The following is a 21,065-nucleotide window of genomic DNA, read 5'->3' as shown; positions in this document are numbered from 1 at the left end:
GAATAGCCACCATTCACGCTGTGCTAGTTCTAGACGTTCTAGGGCTCAGTGAGAGCATGCTTATCTTTAAGCATGTGAATAGTTGCATTAAATAGGCCTGTGATGGTCTGACCAACCCCTCACAAGGACTGGAGCGGTTACACAGGCCAATTAACTTCCCTGGCTGCACCTGAGGAAGGAGAGGGAGCAGGCCACTAACTGGAAATGGGTTCAGCTGGGCAGGAACAGGAAGGGCTTGTATAAAGCCCAGGAGTTGGGTACAGCATAGGGGGTTGCAAACTGCAGAAGCCTAGTATACAGTTGTTCCCTAGGTGGAGGGAGCTTGGGCTGGCAAGTTCAGGAAGAGGCCCAGGGAAACAACAGCAACAGGTAGGATTGTACAGACTCTGGGTTACTTGCTACAGGGTCTCTGGGCTAGTAGAACCCCTGTAGAGGGTGGCCTTGAGTCCACTTACCAGTCAGTGGGGAGAGCTGCAGGGTGTTAGACATGACAGCTGGTGTGGAAGGACTTTGATTTCCCTGGAAGGGGAGGTTGTTAGTAACATGGCCACAGAAGGCAGTCACAAAAAGGAAGCTTCAGCTGCAGGAGTGAGAAGGGTTTCAGGGTGAAAGAGATGACAAGGAGAGATACTGCCAGAGGATGGCAGTCCTTAGCAAGAGCTGATCCTCAGAACTGTCAGGAGAAGGTGCCATGTGTGGTGAGTGGCCCTTGTGACAGGGGCATAAAGGGAATGATCTAATACATCTGTAGCTATAGCTTGCCTGCAGCTATCGGGTGGTGATGGTGGTAGTAAAAAAACACAGCTTGGGCTCAGTCACTTAAAAAAGAAAATACAAGGACTTGTTATATGTGCCTGAGTATTTTCTCTGTGGTGTGCGTTGATGGGAGCTGTTCTGCCTCTTGATATTTGAACATGTTTAAGCCTACATTGAAGTAAAGACCTTCTTGTTTTGCGTTCTATAGATTGCAGGTTTTTTTGCCATATGGAATAAGACAGGAAGGATATCTTGTAGCTAAAGCATTGGAGTGGGTATCTGAAAGTCTATTCTTCACTTTGACACAGGCTTCCTGTGTGGCCTAGGGCAAGTGCATTCTGCTTCAGAACCTTAGTTTACATTGGTGGAAAATATTTCTCTTCTACCAGGGATGTATACTGCTACATTACTGTAGGTAAAGCACTTTGTTTTCAAATGGAAGGTGCTACAAACAACAAATTCATGAGGAGCCAAAGGAGCTGTGCAAAGGCAGTTCAGATGTCCTGAGATTCTCAGATCTTGTCTCATCCATGGGCTTATGGGGCCAAATCCCATATCAAGGAAGGAGACGACAAAGTTAAAGCTGAAACTCAATCAGTTCCTCATGCAAGGAATTTTAAAAACACATTATTTAAAAGTGTGATAATACTCTAGACTTGGTGCTGTAGAACAACTGTCAGCTTAAGACCAGATCCCAGAACTCATTGAAGTCAATGGAAAAACCACACTCCCATTGATTTAACTGGCTCTAGATCAGGGCGGTTGCCCATAGAGAACTTCTGTATGGGCTAATGGGAATTTTGGAGTACAAAGAATGAAAGATCTGGCTCATTACCCGTTAGAGTGAGGGAGCTATTCTCAGTTCTCTTGGTGCCAAATAGGTGGCTGGTGCAGCATTCCTCCTGCACAGGGAAATCTTCTGGTAGCACAACCGCTGTAGCAGTTCCTCTGCCATAGCCCCTCACTTACCCTATACCCTGGCACAAACTCTGGTAGAGTAGAGGCACAAAGGGCTCACTTTGACCAGTGGTAGTGCTTAATTTGTGCCAGGGCTGAGCCCTGGCACTTCTAAGCATGGCAGTTCATAGCCCCGGCACCTCTGGGCTTGCTGCATCTCTTAAGAATGTGTTTTTAAAAAAGGGAAAAAAAAGGCTCTTGAGCACCGGTGCCTCTTTCATTACAAATTAAGCGCTGGCATTGGACACAGCTGAGAGTCTGGCCTTAGGGGTGGCTAGATGTTAAGGTTAGATAATGGTGAACGCAATATGGAGTGAGGAGTCTATTGTTGTATATTGTGTAAATGTTCCTTCAGGGACCTTTCAAAGCTGAGTTGTTGGACCTATAGACTAATTGTTCCTTGATGGTGTTGGTAATTTAGTTACAGGGGTTGTCCACAATGTATAACATTAACTTGATAGAATTCAATAGCTCCATTATATCCATGCAGATGCACAGGTTGAGTGTGGAAATGTATTCTAGTGGTTAGAGCAGGGGACTGGGTGATGGGAGGTCTCACTGGCTCACTCAGTGAGACAGTTTGGGCCTCATTTATTTGCTCTGTGCCTCAGTTTACCCACCTATACAACACCTCAGGGTTATAATTCTAACTCGTAGGCTCAGGTAGAAGTTGGCAAAGGCACTTTCAGAATCCTGTCTGCAAGGTGCTAAAGAAGTGAAAAGCATTATTTATTATAAAAAGTGTTCAAAAGTTAAACGTGTGGAGTCTCTACTTAAGTATCTAGTCTTAATTCCCTCCATCCTAAGTACTCAAAGGCTTTATTGTTTGCTATGTATGAAAACCAATGGCCTAACCTTTAGGTGAATGAGAAATAAGCCTTTGTTATGGGAGCACCAAACAGCTTATCTCTAAAACGGCACTCTCTCCTAATAGGAGACTAGCTAAGCCCTCTCATTAAATGTAGGCTGCTCATCTTCACAGAAACGTGCTTAGTTTTGTAATAAACATCTTAAAAAATTTCAGCTGAGCTTTTTTCATATGCAACGTCTTGGCTCTAAGTGTTGCTTTTTTGAGCGACCTGTATATGTTTCTGGAAATGATAGGCTCACTCCATCCCTGAGGGACTCTCTCCAGGGAGCAGCCTGGCAGCATTCCCTTCCAATATTGCCAACTCCTGTCCTAATTGGTCTTTTTCTTAAAGAACCAGCTGCTAGAGTCAAGGAGTTGTAAAATCTCAACTTTCATTGAGAATGAGAATTATTTTATTTTTTGTTCATAGTTGCAGGAAGAAGCTTGAAAAATTACCTAAGGGCTCAGAAACAGAGGGCAAACAGAAGGAACCCAGCAATTCTTGTTTTTTAAGCAAATGTCATGATTTTTTTTTTTTATGGCCTGATTCGTGATTTTTTTGGACCCTTGTGGCTGGCAAAACTCTCTTCCCATGGGAGAAACAGACACCTGATGGCAAGTGGCTAGAGTAATCAGATGTCCTGATTTTATAGGGATGGTCCAGATGCTTGGGGCTTTTTCTGGTATAGGCACCTCTTACCGCCCCCTGCTCCCATCCTGACTTTTCACATTAGCCATCTGGTCACCCTTCAAGCAGCTGTTCTCAGTATGATTAAGGAAAACAAAAGTAGACTGGGAGGAGAGCACCCAGGATGTGGCTCTGAGCTGCCTCTCAGAATGACGGTCTCTACGAAAACAGTCCTTGGAGACTTAAAGGTTCATTACACATAAGACAAAGGCCCTAGTTTCTTCCTGTGGATACCATTGTGTGAATTGTCCCTGCAGTTAATGTGCAACATCCATAAAAAGCACAAAGCAACCTGGAGATCCTATGTGAAATCCTGGCCCTATTGAGGTAAATTACTTCAATGGAGGCAGGATTTCACCTCTTGTTCTTAAAACTTCCGTTCCTTATGAAGAAATTCCTTTACCTTCTTTAAAGGAAAACAAATACATATAACATTGGAGGGAACACTAGGGTTTGGGATTGATTGCCTTTTCCCAATAACTACATTTTAGGGCCTAAATAGACTGACATCTCTTTAAGCCCTTTTTCTCTTTAGGCGGGACTTTATATGCTAAATTTCAGCCCAGAGTACACTTATATCTGCTGTATATAAAATCCTGAAAACAGAGTTTAGAAGGGAAACACAAACCATGTTTTTATTATACCACTGCTGCAGGTTGTGGCTGTACTAAATCAAAAACAGTGTTACCACAAAATGTATTCCGGAAATCTCACACATGCTACTTCACTTCCACAGAAAAGAGAAGTCACACTGATGGAATAGTAGGATTGTTTCATCAGGATAATTTGGATTTAATAATTGTGTGTTAAATATTGATTGTGTGGGTGGTGTACCATAAGCATATCCTTGCACTAACGTCCTTTTTAAGTAAGCCATCACTGCCCTATGTGAGAAGTTGTACTTAAAAACTGATACCACAGTATGGCCTAGTGTACTTGGGACATTTAGTAAAAAAGAGAAAGGAGCTGAGTAAAATATTTATATTGGACTTCTAAGGGCAAGGCCTTAGTTAAATTTGTATAAAAAATATCAAATCAAAAGTTCACTTACCACTTCAACAATAAAATGTTTAATTCATAGACATGAGTTGTCTCTCCAGAAAGCTGATTTTAAGCGGATGCTCACCCCATGGGGGAGCAAGCATACTATGTGACGTGTCCAGTCAAAATTTTGAATACCTGCAAAGCACTGTTCATGCATAATCTACAGACCAAAAGAATAATTTGCCAATTTTCAAATCACTATTGAACTATACAAAACTATAACCTGATTGAAAACAAGTCAGAGAGAGAGGTGAAATTTAGCCAAATAAAAAATTCTCTGAATAATTTGCCTAGCTCCAAACAAAACAAATATTTTACAAGGGCAAGGAAAATGAAAGAAAAGAACATTGTTTTATAAATACAGCTCATCTTCACATTACTCTTTGGCACAAGTGTTCCCTCATGGATGAGAAGTCCTTGTACTTTGCTTTTGGCCTTCATGAATTCTCATTATAATCACTCCAGTTACAACAAGTGTATATAACATTAAAGGTACTATTTCCAAGGGACAGTACTGTGAGAGTGCAGACTAGAGATTATCAAAAATTTGGAGGCAAGAGTTTAAACAAAATTATTTCACATAGAGCAATACACATGTGCAATATGTTGTTATAAAGGGCCTTTGAAGCAGGAAACTTTCATGAACTGAATAGACAACTGAATGAGTTTTTAAGTAAAAAGAGAATAAAGATGAATGTGAAGAAAATGGAAATGAACAAACCAAAAAGGAGCAGGTATCAGGAAAATTGCCATATCATGGGAAGCAAAAGAGCAAATCTAATGTGTCACTGCTTTCAGTCTTTTAAAAAACGCACTATTTCTCACATATGAAATGTAGTCCATTATCTGTCACTGATGTGTTATAAAATACAAAAGGTAGCTATTTTTCCCCCACTCACAAGTGCAGGGATAAAAGAACCTTGAACCACTAGGAGAAAAATTTGATTTCTCCATGTTAGCCAGCAAAAATCAATGTGCAGTTATTTAGTAGCTGATGCCTTCTCACATACTGATATTATCAAGGGATATATTTGTTTGCCATGCAGTACCCCAAAAGTTAGATTAACTGTCTTCAGGGTTTTAAAACCATCAAAAGAGATGCTAATTGTGTCATGTTAATCATTCCCTATGTTATTCCATGGAATTCAGATAGGTAACCAAAGTGCACCTGCTTCTTTCTGCCATTACTCCATCCCAATTACATTTGGGGGCAAAAGAATAACCAGCGAGCAGGGGAGAGAGGCATTGTCTATTATTCTGTGTACAATGCAGCCACTAAGGGAAGCAGATAGTTAAAACCAGGCAACCTGGGGCTGTTCCAAGTTTGTGTTTTACATTGTCAGCTTTGGAAAGTGTGGAGCTATTGCCAAGTTTCATAGACTATAAGGTCAGAAGGGACCATTCTGATTATCTAGTCTGATCTCCTGCACAATGCAGGCCACAGAACTTCACCCACCACTCCTGTAATAGACCCCTAACCTAAGACTTGAGTTATGAAAGTTCTCCGATAATGATTTAAAGATTTCACCAGCGAGTGACCCAGGCCCCATGCTGCAGAGGAAGGCAAAAAGTTACATGAACGGAAAGACTGTTAATACTCAAAGAAATTGGATTACGTCTGGTTTGCGTTACTACATATGGCAATGAGGTGAAGCTGAACTCTCAAAGAAAAAAGAGATAAATAGGTCTGGGACATCATTGTAAGTAAGGCCTATCCACCTGTACAAACACAAGGAAAATGGCTGCAACGTACAGGATTATTTCACCATTTAATCTACAACATCCAGTTTAGGAAGACTACTGAAAAATACATAATGTGTTTACTTGCTAATGATATTACAGATGAAGATAAGAAACTATCATACGTGGCAATGTGGGGGCCCAGACTTACAATTTAATGAGAAACTTGCTAACCCCTGAAAAGACCAGTGATAAAAACTTTTGATGAACTAGTAAAGCTGATTTTTTTTTTTTTTTTTTTTTTTTTTTTGTTTTTTTTTTTTTTTTAAATCATTTCATCCCAATACCCAGTAAAATAACAGTGATTTTGAGTTAAATCCTGGGAGACAGGAGGAGAGTTTGTGGCAGACTGAGGAAGCTTTCTCAAGATCGTAATTGTGTGACTATGACACAAATGTTAAGAGACAGATTAGTCTTTGGCATTAATGATGACAAAGTGCAAAAGAGATTACTGTCTGAACCACAGTTAATATCTGACACAGCTCTGAAATTGGGACAGGCTATGGAAGCTGCAAATAAAAATATACAGGATTTACAAACATAAATCATAGGATCTGGGGGAGATGGAAATAGCATGCAGGAAATACCGATACTGTGCACAAAATTGCAAGGCAATCTGGGAAACAGATCTAATCAGCTGGCAGAGATTGTGGAGGCAGCTAAAACAGAGTTAATAGACACCAATGGTCTGCTAATTTTTTAAAAAAATGGAAAATCACATTTGTGGATTGACTGGAAACATTCAATGAGTGTGTTGAAACAAAACCAAGAATGCAGACGTATAAAACCATGATAAAAAGGAACCTAATAGCCATGGTACCTTTCATATAGTGGAAAAAGAAGAGGCAGTAGCTAATATTTGTTACTGATTTACTATAGATAGTAGGTCCCATTCATATTGGACTGACTGTAAAGAAAAAGGTGTGATTTGAGCTAGACACAGGATGTGGCCTGACTATTATGAGCCAAGAAGCGTATGAGGCCTCGTGAACCACCTCCACTGCAGACATATAGGATAAAATTAAAAGCCTACACCAGAGAAGCAGTGAAAATACCGAGAGCCACCAATGTAAAGGTTTGCCACTAGACCCAAGTAAGGCATTTATCACTGCTAGTGGTTGCTGGCACTGGCCCTAACTTGCTCAGTAATAATGGTTGGTTGACTTCACTGGATTGGAAAGGAAAAATATATTACTTAAAATCAGAAGATCTAGTTCTGGGAACTGTTATATATATATATATATATAAAGGAGGTATTTAAAACTAAATAGGCATTTGTTCTCCATGTTAGACGTCAGCCATGCCTACTGACAGATCATCTTGGAAGAAGATCCCAAGCAGTATGTCAGTGTAAATATTCACAAAAGACTGGTTCTATTTAAACAGTTACCTTTTGGTATGTCCTCAGCCCCTGCTATTTTCCAAAGATCCATGGAGGGATTGATTCAGGGAATTCCACATGTGGTGGTATATCTGGATGACCTGTTAATTATAGGTACCACAGAAAAAAGAACACTTACAAAATTTAGCAGGAGCACTAAATAGGCTAAAGGGAGCAAATCTGCCCCAGAAAAAGTGTCTCTTCTTGGCACATGAAGTGATATACCTGAGATCTGTGAATGGCCAGGGACTATACCCTGAAAGATAAAGTCAAAGCAATTCAGGAGGCAGCTGCAGCTAGGAATATTTCAGAGCTGAAAGCCTACTTCAGCTTGGTGAACTGTGAACAAATCACGTCAAACCAGCTTGATTTCCTCCTTTGACAAGGTAACTGGTTTGATTGATGGGGGAATGCAGTGAACATGATATACCTGGACTTTAGCAAGGCTTTTGGCACAGTCCCACATGACATTCTCATAAGCTGGAGAAATGTGGGCTCGGTGGAACTACCATTAAGTGGATACATAATTTGGTTAAACAGCCACAAACAAAGAGTGGAAGAGGTTTCAAGTGGGGTTTCACGGGGATCTGTCTAGGTTGGTATTATTTAATACCTTTATTAATGACCTGAACGTAGCAATAGAGAGCATACTGATCCAATGGCAGATGACACACAGCTGGGGGGAGGGTTGCAAACACTCTGGGGGACAGAACTAAAATTCAAAAGGATCTTGATTAGCAATGTAAAAATTAGTTTGTGTTCTATTTTTAGAACATTTAAAACAGTTAAACGCTGGGGAAGGGGGTTTAGCCACAGCTGGGCAGCTCTTGCTGGGAAAGTGTGGAGCCTGGGGGGGGGAGAGGTAGTTGGAGCTGGGCTCAGCTCCCTGCAAGCAGCAGGGAGGCACAGAGTACCCCAGTGCTGGGCTCCGCACCCCAAGCCCAGCTGTGGCTCACCCATGCTGGGCTCTGTGCTTCTGCATCAGCAAGAGCTGCCCAGCTGCTCTCGCTGGTGGGGAGCTGAGCCCAGATGCTGCTCCCCTTCCCCCAGTTTAAATAGTAATCAGCTGTTTAAAATGTTCATAGCAGATATAGATTAAATCGCAGGAAAAACTTCTACTGTTCTTACAGTTAGAGACAATGGAACAAACTGCCTAGGGAAGTCATGGAAATGCTTTGACTGGAGGCTTTCAAGAGGAGGCTGGATAACCATCTGTCTGGGATGGTTTAGATGCAACAAATCCTGCATCTTGGGACGGGGTTAGACTAAGTGACCCTTGTGGCCCCTTCTAACCCTATGGTTCTATGATTCTATGACAAGGCTTTTGCCAACCTTAACACTTTTAATGCCTCTATATATGTTACTGAAACAGGGGGTTAAGTGGTATTGGAAATTAGATCAGACAAATATTCTGAGATTCTAAACTATTGTTGCAGTCCTCAGAAGTCCTGGTACATTATCAAGCTGACAAAGTGATGCATCTCCTTATGGAATTGGAGCCGTGTTATCTTGCTGGATGGAGGATGGATCACAGAAATAACTAGACTGGTATCTGGGACTCTGTCTTATTCTGAACGTAATTATTCATAATTTAGATTGTGGAAAAATTTAGCTTTGGGGATCAGAAGTTTCACAAGTTTATATTTTGCACCGATCACAACCCTTGATCTCGTTGAATGAGATGAAGGCCATTCCATAAATGATATAATCCAAAAATGGGCATAGACATTGAACCTATGAATATGCTATTGTATGCAAGGCTGATAAGAAGACGGGAAATGCAGATGTTTGAAGTCTTCTTTTTACCAGAAACACATGAAAGACAAAAGTGGAGAGTGTTTATTAATGGACTATCTTGTAAAACCCTGCAGTGGGACTGGGATAAAAAGTACTTTAGGTGGGCAAAAAAGACTTTTTTGAGGTAACTTGCAGGAAAACACTAAATCTCTTATGACAAACTGTGCTTAAAAAAAAAAAGCTTACTTTATACTTAAATTTAATCAAGAGATATAATAGACATCAAATCTTTCTAACGAGTTGAAGTGTATTTTTACATGGTTTAAACAAGATTAGTTTTATTTTTTAGTGGTAAAAATTGTCTGAATTCTGTTTATATAATATATAGTAACCAGCTTTTTTTGTTTTGTTTTTAAGTAGCATGGGAGAAGCTGTCTCCTGTAGTATCTAAGGTTTTTGCAGTTGGAAGAAGGATAAGAATGCAAGCAACCTTGCAGGAGGGGTTGAGAGTGGGTATTGCAAGACAGGACAGGAGCAAGATTTAAAAAAAAAAAAGTCTCACACAGGGCTCTACTATCTTGATGCATTTCAGTGACACCATTACAGATAAAATCCTGGATTAGTGAAGATCCACTACTCGGAAGTTAGAGAGTTTGTGCTAAGGGATGGCCCCAGACCAAAGCTGATCAGAAACTCTCACTTTATTATAAGTGATGCAGTGAATTTAGTTTGAAAGATGGGTATGTGTTAGGGAAAGCACAGGCCATCATTCACATTAAGTAATAATAGATTAACTCCATTAAACACACCCAAGTATTGGTAAAATGATAGGGTTCACCTAGAGTTTCATGTGGTAGCCAAAGATGGATACTGATATTTGAGAGTAATTCTGCTCTCAGACAAGAGAGATGCAAAGCTGCTACTGTGGCTTTAACTCATCCTTGGGAGTGACCAGATAAAGCTTGGAGGAGAGTACATATTGTCTGTGCTGGACCATTCCTGGGGAAAACGTTTGTAGTACTAATGGATACACACTCCAAATGGATAAACAGCTATCCCATGAATACATGCACTAGTGAAGCCACCCTAGAAAAACTAAGGACAGGTGTTAGAGTCCATGGTTTACCTGAAATGCTTGTATCAGATAATGGCAGTTCTTTTATTAGCATGGCATTCCAAAGATTTATGGAGCAAAACAGCATTCAGTATGTTACACCAGCAGCTTGCCATCATCATATGGATTAGCTGACCGGGCAATTCAGTCATTAAATGAATACCTGGAGCAACTAGAGCTATACAAGTTTTTTGTTACCTGTTTAATTGTCAGCTAACACCGCAAGCCTGGCCCCAGCAGAGAGGTTATTGGGAAGGAAACTAAGTCAAGGTTAGATCTTATTCATCTGTACTTCATGGGAGGAGGGAGAATACAGCAAAAGCAGTTCTGGGGAATGGCAGGGTTATGCACCTGTATGTGGATCAGCTGAGAAAAAGTATTGTGGTTAACTCTGGAAATGTTATTACCGCAGCAATAGACTTACCACTTGAGAATTCCCAATTAGGTTCAATGTGAGTTTCAGGAGGTCTGGAGGGGCAGCTGCTGGACACAATATGAACTGTTAGAGAGACCTCATGGACACTCTTCAAGTTACCACATTGCAAAATGACCATTTTGAACGAAAAGTCATTCCTGAAAATACAACATTGATAGCAGAATCGCCTTTTGCAGAGATTGAATGGCAGTATTTTATAAGGGAAAAAGTCCACCTACCTATTTAAAAGATTATACAGTGTAACAGTAACAGAGTGCCTATTTCTTTATTTTCAATTTGAAATGCATTACTGGTTATTTTGTAAGTTATGTGGTAAATACTTAAAAGTGGGGAAATGATAATGTATATAATAACCCAGTTACTAGACGGAGTAGGCAGATAGTTAAAATGTGTGGCTGTTCTAGGATTGTGTTGCATGTTGTTGGCAGCTTTGGAAAGTGTTGGTCTATGAAGCTATTGCCAAGATAGCAGCATGTTGCTGGAATAAAGACAGTTAATAGTCAAAGAAGTTGGAGTATATTTGGTTGATGCTATAGCACTATCCAAATAGCTTACCTAAAAAGAAAAAAAATTCCGTTTTTAATACCAAATTATAAGCAAGATATTCTCTCTATGGGCACACTGTGGGGCAAAATTAGAGGCCAAGTTTGAGCTGTGATTCTCCAGCACCGTGTTTCACTCCATCAGAAATACACTGACATGTGACTTCTAATTAGAACTGGTTGTAAAATATTTTTTCCCCATATAATACTTCAGTCAAGCTTCCGCCCTTCCCCTCCCCAAATTGGTGCTTTGGTGTCTCATGGAAGTTTGTTCTTCAGGTGCTTTATACTCTCATTCTTTGTGGCTGGACTCCTTTCTTGGTGAGGAGCTGGGATGCATCAGGGGAATGTCTGGCTGTTGTGTATCACGGCTGTTGTGTAGTGTGGCCAGAGAGTCTGGCCCATGGAAAGGAAAGGAAATATAAGGCACCCAGGCTGCAGTTCCCATGAGGCATTGTTGCATCATTTTGATTTTTGGCAACACTATTTCCTTGTTTTTGAAAAAATATCAACACTTTCTGCAAAAGCAAAACTTCTTGTGAAAAATTTCATTTTGTCAAACTCAATTTTCCTTCAAACAGAAATTCTTGGACCAGCCCTGCTTCTAACATTTTTTGGGCTAAATTGTGCTGTTTTACTTGGATACTTGTGATTGGGGGGGTGGATGGGTATACAAACCCCAGACTGGCCAGGAAAAAGGGGTAATGAACTTCTGTTACATCTGCAATAAGTGTCATGCTTGGAGAGGTTGAAAGGGGAGAGCCCAGATCAGTTGGAGGCTGGCTGGGTAGCAGAGGAGACATTTAGCTCTCCATCTGAGAGAGAAGATTGGCTGGGACTGGGAACTTCTTGAGACACTGCTGCCTGTCATCTCCTTGAAGGAAGGTAGGCCTGGTGCAGGAATAGTGTGATATTTTATGGTGCCTTGCTTGTTTCTCTGGGTGAGATGGGGTGTACAGACACCACACTAAGGCTGAGGCAAGGGAGAGCTGGAGCAGTAATGGGCCCAGAAGGCCTTGCCCCCCTAGGCACTGCTAAACCTGTTTCTGGGAAAAGGACCAGTATAAATGAAGCTTGAGAAGCCATTTCCTGGAGTAGGACTGCTGTGCTACTGAGGGGGTCTGGTTGTGAGTCGCCCCACCCTCCTTTTTATGATCCTACCTTAGGGAGAAGTTGAACCAGGGACAAGGATAGCCAAGGGTGGCAGGCATGAGCCCTAGATTGTGTGGGTTTGAGAGAAGGATTGTAACTCAAATTGTGGCCACCCACCAAACTGAGGCACAGGGTGTGATGGGAAGTGGTTCAGTGAATATGAGCAGGGACAGGCTGAACCCAGGCAAATCCCATGCTGCTACACTTTCAGGGCCCTGGGCCAGGACCCAGTGGAATGGAAGATCTTGGGTCCCCCTACCAACCACATGCCCAAATCCTGTCCCCAAGAAGGGCAGAGCAAGGGATTACCAGCACAGAAGCCAGTCCAGCAGGGACATACCTCAGTCTTCATTGCAGTTAAGAGGCCTACTAGGCCTGCTGACTGACAACCACCTGGCAACACTTGGTAAGATGGTGCCCTGCCTGAAAGGAGTGACAGCATAGACCTCTTATTTGGCACAGCCAAAGGGACCAGTGGTTGGCTCTAGACCCAGAAGAGATACTGCCAGTGGTATTCTGGAGTAATGTGATGGACTTCATTTCAGCCTGGTACCACCGTGAAGGAGCAGAATATGGCTCCTATATTGTATGTATTGCAAACTGTGAACAGCTCACTTCAGCCGCAAAATGGCAGGCAATACAGCAAGCAGAATGGTTAAAATACTGCCTGTGTCCTTAGTTCTGCATGGAGCTGGCCGTACACTTTTTTCACTTCACGGTTGCTGTGGTATTTAATTCCTGAATTATTTCTAGTTACTGCCTTTACATTTAGAGATGATGAGGCCAAGTTGTGCTCTCATTTATACTTGTTCAACCCCTTAGACTTTAATTGAAGAGCGTAAGTAGAAATGAGAGCAGAACTTGGCCTGCCCTTGAGAGATCGTACAATATTCACATATGTTTATCCTAACAGGTCATTTATCAGCAGGCGATCCTACATTCTGCTTTACACAAATATGACTTCTATAATACCATTGAGTGTTTTGGCTTTAAATATCTGCCCTATTTAACAGGCAAAAATGTCAGTTTCAGGTGTTTGATTTATACCTTCAATCAATCCATAATTATTTTAACTTTTATTTCCATAAACCCAGTCACTTGGGTCATACTTTGAAGATGACATAGATACCTTCATGCTTTGATCTCTTGAGCAAATCACAAGTACAATACAATAGGAAATACTTGACTTGACCTTTCACAACTTTTTCTAATTTTGAATTGCTTTAATGAATTTTTCTGCTCTTGAAAGCAAAAAGCAGAACTGATTAGGCCAAAGTGTAACGTATCTTGGCATTGTGGAAACTATCCTAAGCATTTCTGCCAATACAACTCACTACTGACCTACAACACCCTTATTGTGCTGTATCAGACCTGAAATGAGCAGTTAGGTTGAGAGAGAGAGAGAGAGAATGAACTGCAGAGTCAGTGAAGCTCTTTAAAATCTAGAAGATAAGGGGGTTCAGTTCTCGTATTTTGGTTTGATTCACATGAAGTGTCAAACTGGTTCAAATCCTGGCTTGAATTCCAACCCCTTACTCCTCACCCACATTGAAGTTCAAGGTGTTTGGATCAAGCTTTTTTTAAGCCCATTTCTAGCTGCAGGGGATTTGCTAAATTGCTGTTGTCTTTTAGTATTGTGGGTAACTACCAGTGTCCTCTTTGGACTCTGAACTGGAGCCAGAGCTTTGTTCATATTTCTCATTGGACATATCTCTTTACTGCAACAGTGCAAATTTTCACCCCATAGTCAGCTGTTTTGTCCTAGTGAATAGGAAAGAGGGGAGGAAATGGCAGTTTTTGCCTTCCAAAACTACAGTTTACATTAGTGGAAACTAGCAAATTATTTGGGAGGATACAACACATTTCACTCCCCTAAGCTTGGCTGTTTTCATTGGCTTTCCCAGCAGGGCCCTCACCTAAGGATATGTCTCCAGGCTCCTTCCATAAGGGCGTTTCAGCCACCATTCTTTACTTCACTGTGCTGGGGAGGTGTAGCCTTGCGGGAGTGAGCTGCCTTTTCATAGGTCAGTGGTTCTCAAACTTGGTTTGCATTGGTGATCCCATTCACATAGCAAGTCTCTGAGTGTGACCCCCTCATGCCCGTGGGTGCCTGCCCCAGCCCCCATGGGCTCCCCACTCCCCCTTCACCCCTAACTCCTGCATTGTGCTCTCTTCACCCCTAAACCCTGCAACCCCTTCCTGCGGCCACCTGGGGAAACAGACCTGCATGCACGGAGCGGCTGGTATTGCTGTTTGCTCCCACCTCCAAAGCTGCTCCTCCATGCACCTCTAGGGGGCTGTGTGGGCGGCGGGGGGGGGGGGGGGGCGGAGGGGAGGAGGGGGGCTGAAGGGGGGGAGCGAGGAGCAACATCAGGGCTCCTTTCATCCAGGTCACTTTCCCCACCTGGCCTGTGTAAGGGGAGGGCAGAGAGCAGCAGCTCTTGATGCTCGCCTCACAGCACTGCCCAGGTGCGGAAAGTGACCCAGATGCAGAGAGCCCTGGTGTTGCTTCTCGGTTTCCCTCCTTCCCCCCACAGTCCCCTAGGGGGTGTGGAAGAGCGTTGGGGTGGGAGGGGGGGAGCAGTATCTGTATCACTGCTTGCCCCCCCTCCCCCGCATGTTCCTCCACCAGGAAGAAGCAGGGAGGCTCACAGCCCCACACCTGGCTGGGGTCAGGGCTCGCAGCTTACAACCCCCACATAACCACATCACAACCCCAAGGGGTCATGACCCCCCAGTTTGCGAAACAATGTGATAGGTGAAGTGAGGCTCCCTGTCACTAGGATGGGCCTGATCCCCTCTGACACATGGAATGATTCTCCCAGGGAGAGAAAGTAGCATCACTGTCCATTTACAGAAGTGGAAGGATGGTCCTCTTAAGCCACCAGCTGGGACCTGACAGGCCTGAGTGCAATTCCCTGTTGCTGTGAATTCAGATGATAGTGTCCTTTAATGTTGGCCATTTTCATGCCCATGTACATAGCTTATGTACAGCTACAAGCAGTGGATGACTGTCACCTGCTAACCCATTTCATTTCTCTTCAGAGATAACTGATCACTTGCGTGGATGGAGGCAGCTGACTGTTCACAGGGAGCGAAATAAAGACCCCGACTGTTACTGGGCTGGGGTTAAAAGTATTCTCTCCCTGCTTTGGGTAAGCAACGCTCCCTTTGTCTTCATTGTCTGGGAGCTTCCCCTCCCTCCTGTTCCAATCTATTAACTACTGGTATGCAGCGTAAGATAAGTAGTTTAAAGAAGGTGTGAGTGGAAGAGGGAAGTGGTGTATTAAACAGACGTGTAACCTGAAACGTAACCACTAAGCCATTCATTGCACTGGCCACTTGAAGACTGGTCCTACAAGGTTCTGAGCACTCTGGAACTGATCCAGCGAAGCTTTCATATCTGAGCTTAACACGTGCACACAAGTCGCTCCATTAGCATCCACAAGACTGCTCACATGCTTAAAGTTAAGCCTGGTTTAAGTGCTTTGCTGGAGCGCCAGTATGCTCCATCTCTTGGCATGTCTGTCTGATCCTTTTCTCCACTCTTAATTTGCCTTTGCTGCTCTTCAAGGGACTGTGTGAGTGTGGGTGGGATGGGAGGGGGGGGGTCAGAAACCCACCTGGGGCCCAAGGAATTAAAGGACAATACTAGGCCCACGCCCCTGCAGAGCATGCTCCAGCAAGAGGAGCGGGTTTAAAGGGAGTTCAGAAGCACAGGCTGAGGTGAAAGCAAAGCAGCTGGAAGGAGGACAAGCCCTTCTCCTGGAAGCCAGATGGAGGTTCAGCCTGAGACAGGACTTACAAGGAGTGCTTTCTCCAACCCCCTTTGAGAACCAACAAACTCTGTGGGGCTCTGTTCATTTTTTGGACTTGGGGATCATCCAGTTCCTGATAGTTTATTTGGAAAATAGGGGACCACACCCCAAATTAGAGTTGAGTATGAAGTGGCCTCGGGGTGGCAGACGAGGAGCCACTATGTGGACTACAACTGCTGGTGCTGCTCCCCAAGAGGGCTCGGGACTCAATGGAGCTGGAGGGTCTGCTTGTCCCTACCCTGCCCAGTTCAGAGCAAGGCCTTGATGTGGACCAAGGGTGTGATGCCTCCATCTTAGTTGTAGAGATGTCTGGCCCATACCACCCCTCGCCTGAAAGCTGTGAGATTGGAAACAGGGGGTGCTAGCCACTAGGATCCTGACTCCTGAGTACTCTGCCATAGATAGGCTGTGTTCTTCTCTGTTTGGAAAGTGCCTAGCATAACTTGCGAGTGACTGCAATATAAGTAATAGCTATATACACCTTTATAAGCATTCTATCCTGTCCTGGAAAGCACAGAGCAAAGAAAGGAACTGAATTAATAAAAGGGAAAGTTCAGGAGAAAATGATGAACAGTAAAAATAAAAGCATTAAAAATGAATGAAACACATTTTAAAAAGATCTTTAAGTGTACTGTGAGTGAGAGAATTCAGAGGCTTATGGGTAGCAAACACTCTCAGCGAGGGGCTATTGCCTTCATGATAAAATGTGCTGTAACTCCCTGAAGCACCAATGTCGTCCTCCTTTCAGTTCTTTAGTTTCTTGCAGTCATGTAACATGTTTGGTTTTTTGCTTCAGCCAAGTCTCAAGTATGTTAAAAAATCTCCAGTGCAACCCTTTCCAGTCTGTTCAGTTTCTCCAGTCTCTTCTATCAGATCATACTTTCTCTAACACTTGTTTCCTATCTTACTACTTTAGATAAATGATTTGGGCTTGTCACCACCATTAGTCTTCTCAATGCTGGGGATCAAATGAAATAAGGGATTAGCTACCTGTGTTTTGGTTTTGAATAAACAAAACCTGAGATGTGGCTTTGTCCACACTTATTTCTTTGACAATGGCTCAGAGCTCTTTTGTTGGGGGAGAGAGGAGTAATTTTATATTTCAGCTCAGTAGGTATTAGCATATGTAGTACTACTTGACTTCAAGTCCTCCTTGGTCACCATTCTCTGCACACTGTAGTTCAAGTACATTTAAAAATAACACATTTCACAATTGCTTGAAGGTTTCTGAAATGGGATGAGTCCTGACTCGAGCAATTTGACATCTCAAATGTGGTCAATGTGGTCCAGTCAGTCAGGAGGACTGGGTTCTTTTGCCAGCTCTACCACTGACTTGTTGTGAGAACTTGAATAAGTCAGGTCACCTGTGTGCCTCAGTTCCCCCATTTGTAAATTTGGAGTAATGCTTACACTACTTAGTAAATGTTGAGTTCAATGGATGAAAAGCCCTATAGAAGCATTAGGTGGGTCATGGTGATTGTTTTTATCCCTTTCCAAAATATGGTAGGGAGGAGATAGACAATGTGTAAATTCTTACTCCTCCCCCCTCCCCCCAACCACTCTTCTTAGATTTATTGGAGAATATGAGCACACAATTCAGGATGATCAATATAAACTTCAAAGAAAGCCTCATGGCAGCATGTAGATCATTGCAGCATTTGGGCAACTGCTGCCCTTTTAATGTTAACATAGAACCATTTCCTTCCTCTTCAACTTTCAGTCTTTCATGACTGGCTACCTGTTTGTTTGTTTGGTTTGTTTGGTTTTTTTAAAAAAACATGGCAATTTCACACAGGGCAATTACATTTTCAGTGGTGCTTCTGTCTTTCCTTTCAACTGAAATAAACAGCCCAGCCCTCTCTTTGTGGCATCCTTCACACTTCTACTTTAATCAAATGTAAATGAGATGTACAGGATTTACATGATATGTAATGGGTATCCACCCATTTAACTAAATCTCGGACCACTTTAAAGTATCGCCAGAACAGATAGGAGTGCAATAGAGGGGAAGGAGATTGTGCAAAGCAAGAGTGACTTACCCAAATGAGCAAGTCACAATGATTTTTCCATTCCGGAAAATTGTCAAGTTTCTATGAGCAGCTTGGCTCTATCAGTGGTGAGCTCACACCAACAGTTGAATATAAAGCTCCAAACACACTCGCCAATTCACATGCTGTAATTAAATTTGTACACCACAAGATTATTCACATACCCTTCCATCCTAATGGCTTTTAAAGCATGTTACACTGTGTATTCATGGAGAATTTCACTGCTTGATAATTTGCATTTCTGTAGCAACTTCCCTCTGGGGGACTTGAAGCATTTTATAGCATTTTGCTAAGACTCACAATACACCTGTAAGATACAGAACATAATTATAGCAATGTTACAAAGATTCTATTTACCTAAGTGATTTACCCAACGTCAGAGTTAGTGTCAGAATAGAATTCAGTAGCCATGAATCATACCCAACTGTAACCATTACATCACATTTTTCTTCAAAGAGCTCTGGCATCATAGTCTGTCTCTCTCTCTCCCCTCCCCCCCCCCCCCCCCCCACTTTTGTGTCTTTTCCACTCACTGTTACATAAGGGTATAAAGTATCACTCTGGTGAGTTATGCATAATAAGCTTAATACAAGTGGAGTTTCATGGCTTAACATTTGGGTTTACTGCATGCCTACAAAGGAGAGACTGGGCCAAATTCACCCCTGATGTAACTCCATTAAAGAGAATGGAGTTACGCCAAGGATGTATTTAGTGTAGTGTGTTCTCCCCATGACTCAAGTCTACAAAGCCACTGCAGGAAAGGGAAATAAGATTGTAAAGAAGAAATTGGAATAAATGGGCATTTAGTGACTTTTGTAAGCAGTGTATTTTTAGCTGTGTCAGTCCCAGGATATTAGAGAGACAATTACCTCACCCATCTTCTCTCTAATTTAGTGGGTTTTTTTGTAATTCCACCTGTACTAAGACCAGAACAGGGCAAATATGCCTGAAATATACCTCACAATGATTGCATCTTTCATTTATAGAGCATCTTTGAGCCTTGTGGATAAGAGCTGTTCACTCCTGGCAGTGTGCAGAACACGGCCAAGTCCTTTAATCTGAGAGGCTGAAAGGCAGTCATTGGGCTGGAAAAGAGTAATTGACGGGAGTCTTCTGTGACCATCCCACTCAGAGAAAGAATGAACCAATCACAGACAGATGGGAGATACTACTGCAAAACAGAACAAAGGATTGTAGTTATGATTCAGTCATCAATGAGGTATATGTATTTTAACCCTCCATGTAGTGGTCTAAAAATATAACCTGATTAGTTTGGTCTTTCTTTACTTAAATTACATAATGTCACAATCTTGCATTCACGTTCTATACAGGCTTGCCATCTTCTCAGCTAGCATCATCCCTCTTACAGTATGATTACAGAGTGTAGGAAAAGCAGAGAATATAGTGAGACCTGTAGAAACTCAGATAGTTCTATTTCCAGTAATACTAATGGTGCTCCAGCAAGCCACACTGAATAAAGAGTCGTGCACAGGAGGAGAGAGAAACTCATTAGAGTAGAAGTTCAAGGCTAAATTTTCTGTTACACTGAAAAATCAATTGAGTGACTCCAACTTTACAGTGGTATAACAGGGCCAAATTCTGCTCAGCCTTCCATTTTTAGCTGTTCTTTGCACGTACCCATGATGTATGGAGATTAAAGCTTCTGCAGCCCAGTTGTGTTTCTTACTAAATCACTCGGAGCCAAAGCAGTCTTTGTCTGCCCTTCCATGGGCTCCCATGCTGCTGATCTTTTGTAGTAAAGAGGGAAATAATATCCACATGCAGATGCTCCTGCCCAGAGCCAAAGGATGACTTAAATTTAAGGAAACCTCAATGAGTGGCCCTTTGCTGTTCCTCGTCTGAAGCATACTTGCTCTGAATTGAGTGGAGTCCTCCTTTAAACAGTAATTTACTTGGGAACTAGCTCACAAGGAACAGTTTTTTGAGGTTTTTTTCTGTATAGGAAGATTTCACTGCAGCAAAGCAAACACTCAAAAGAAAGGGGATATTCACTTCTTCTGAATGCAAGCACTACATAAAAACGGAGGCATTTTACTTAGAATGTTCATTTAGTTTTATATTTAATTATAAATCAGTTTCTGCCAAAAGCTAGAGAAGAGCAAGTGCTTTAAAAATGGTTTTAATTACTTTTCTTTGAATCCTAATTAAAAACACGTCTTGACTTTGTATAAAGTTTGTACAACACGCTGCCTGCTGTACAGATAGGTCTCTACTCAGTCTGGCATCTTCATTATTGAGTTTTTTCTTAAGCCTAAAATCCCCATGGAGTTGTATAGAGTGTTCCATATTGTGTGTCTGTGTGTTTTGCAGGAATGAAGCTCGACAAAGACTGTTTGGTCTTCAAGCTCATTAAATGAGGAACATGATGATTTACTATACTTCGTATATCTAACATATTGAAGCAAATTACAGCAAGATAGTCTTATAATTAACTCCATTGAAATGATCTGAGTAAATATTAAACTGTCTTGAAAGACTGACTGACTGCCACTGTGTAGTAGACTTGGTATTTAAAAGTTTAATTATGATCCCAAGACAGTCAGTTGACCTCATCCGGAAATAGAGTAAGAAATGCAGCATCTGGCACTCTTTCACTGAGGGCACTTGTCTACTGCAAAGTAATAATCCTTAGCACATTTATTGTCCTCTTCATCTGAGGAATTCTAAATGTTTTTATCAAGTTGAGTAAGCAGCATTACTTTATAGCTGAGGAAACTGAGACACATAAAGATGAAGAAACTTGCCAAAGGTGAGTGAATCAGTGGCATAGTGCAGAAGAGA

At 42.2% G+C, this 21,065-nt stretch overlaps 1 long non-coding RNA gene across 3 annotated transcripts; it reads left to right on the top strand.

Annotated features, from left to right (window-relative positions):
- Positions 1 to 269: 269 nt before the first annotated feature.
- Positions 270 to 20,761, top strand: LOC137154219 (uncharacterized). 3 transcript variants are annotated; one of them, XR_010920162.1, is made up of 5 exons: positions 275 to 369; positions 14,305 to 14,421; positions 15,443 to 15,552; positions 19,250 to 19,482; positions 20,595 to 20,761. It is a non-coding gene; the product is annotated as an uncharacterized lncRNA (long non-coding RNA). The 3 variants fall into 3 exon arrangements; XR_010920163.1 differs by having other exon boundaries at positions 292 to 369; positions 14,302 to 14,421; XR_010920161.1 differs by lacking the exon at positions 14,305 to 14,421 and having other exon boundaries at positions 270 to 369.
- The last annotated feature ends 304 nt before the right edge of the window (positions 20,762 to 21,065 follow it).

This window comes from Emydura macquarii, unplaced genomic scaffold, assembly GCF_026122565.2.
Source record: "Emydura macquarii macquarii isolate MOO-44397 ecotype Brisbane River unplaced genomic scaffold, CSIRO-AGI_Emac_v2 contig_1253, whole genome shotgun sequence".
Lineage (NCBI taxonomy): Eukaryota > Metazoa > Chordata > Testudines > Chelidae > Emydura > Emydura macquarii.
The sequence above is the reverse complement of the archived record's forward strand: the minus strand, read 5'-3'. Positions and strand labels throughout refer to the sequence as shown.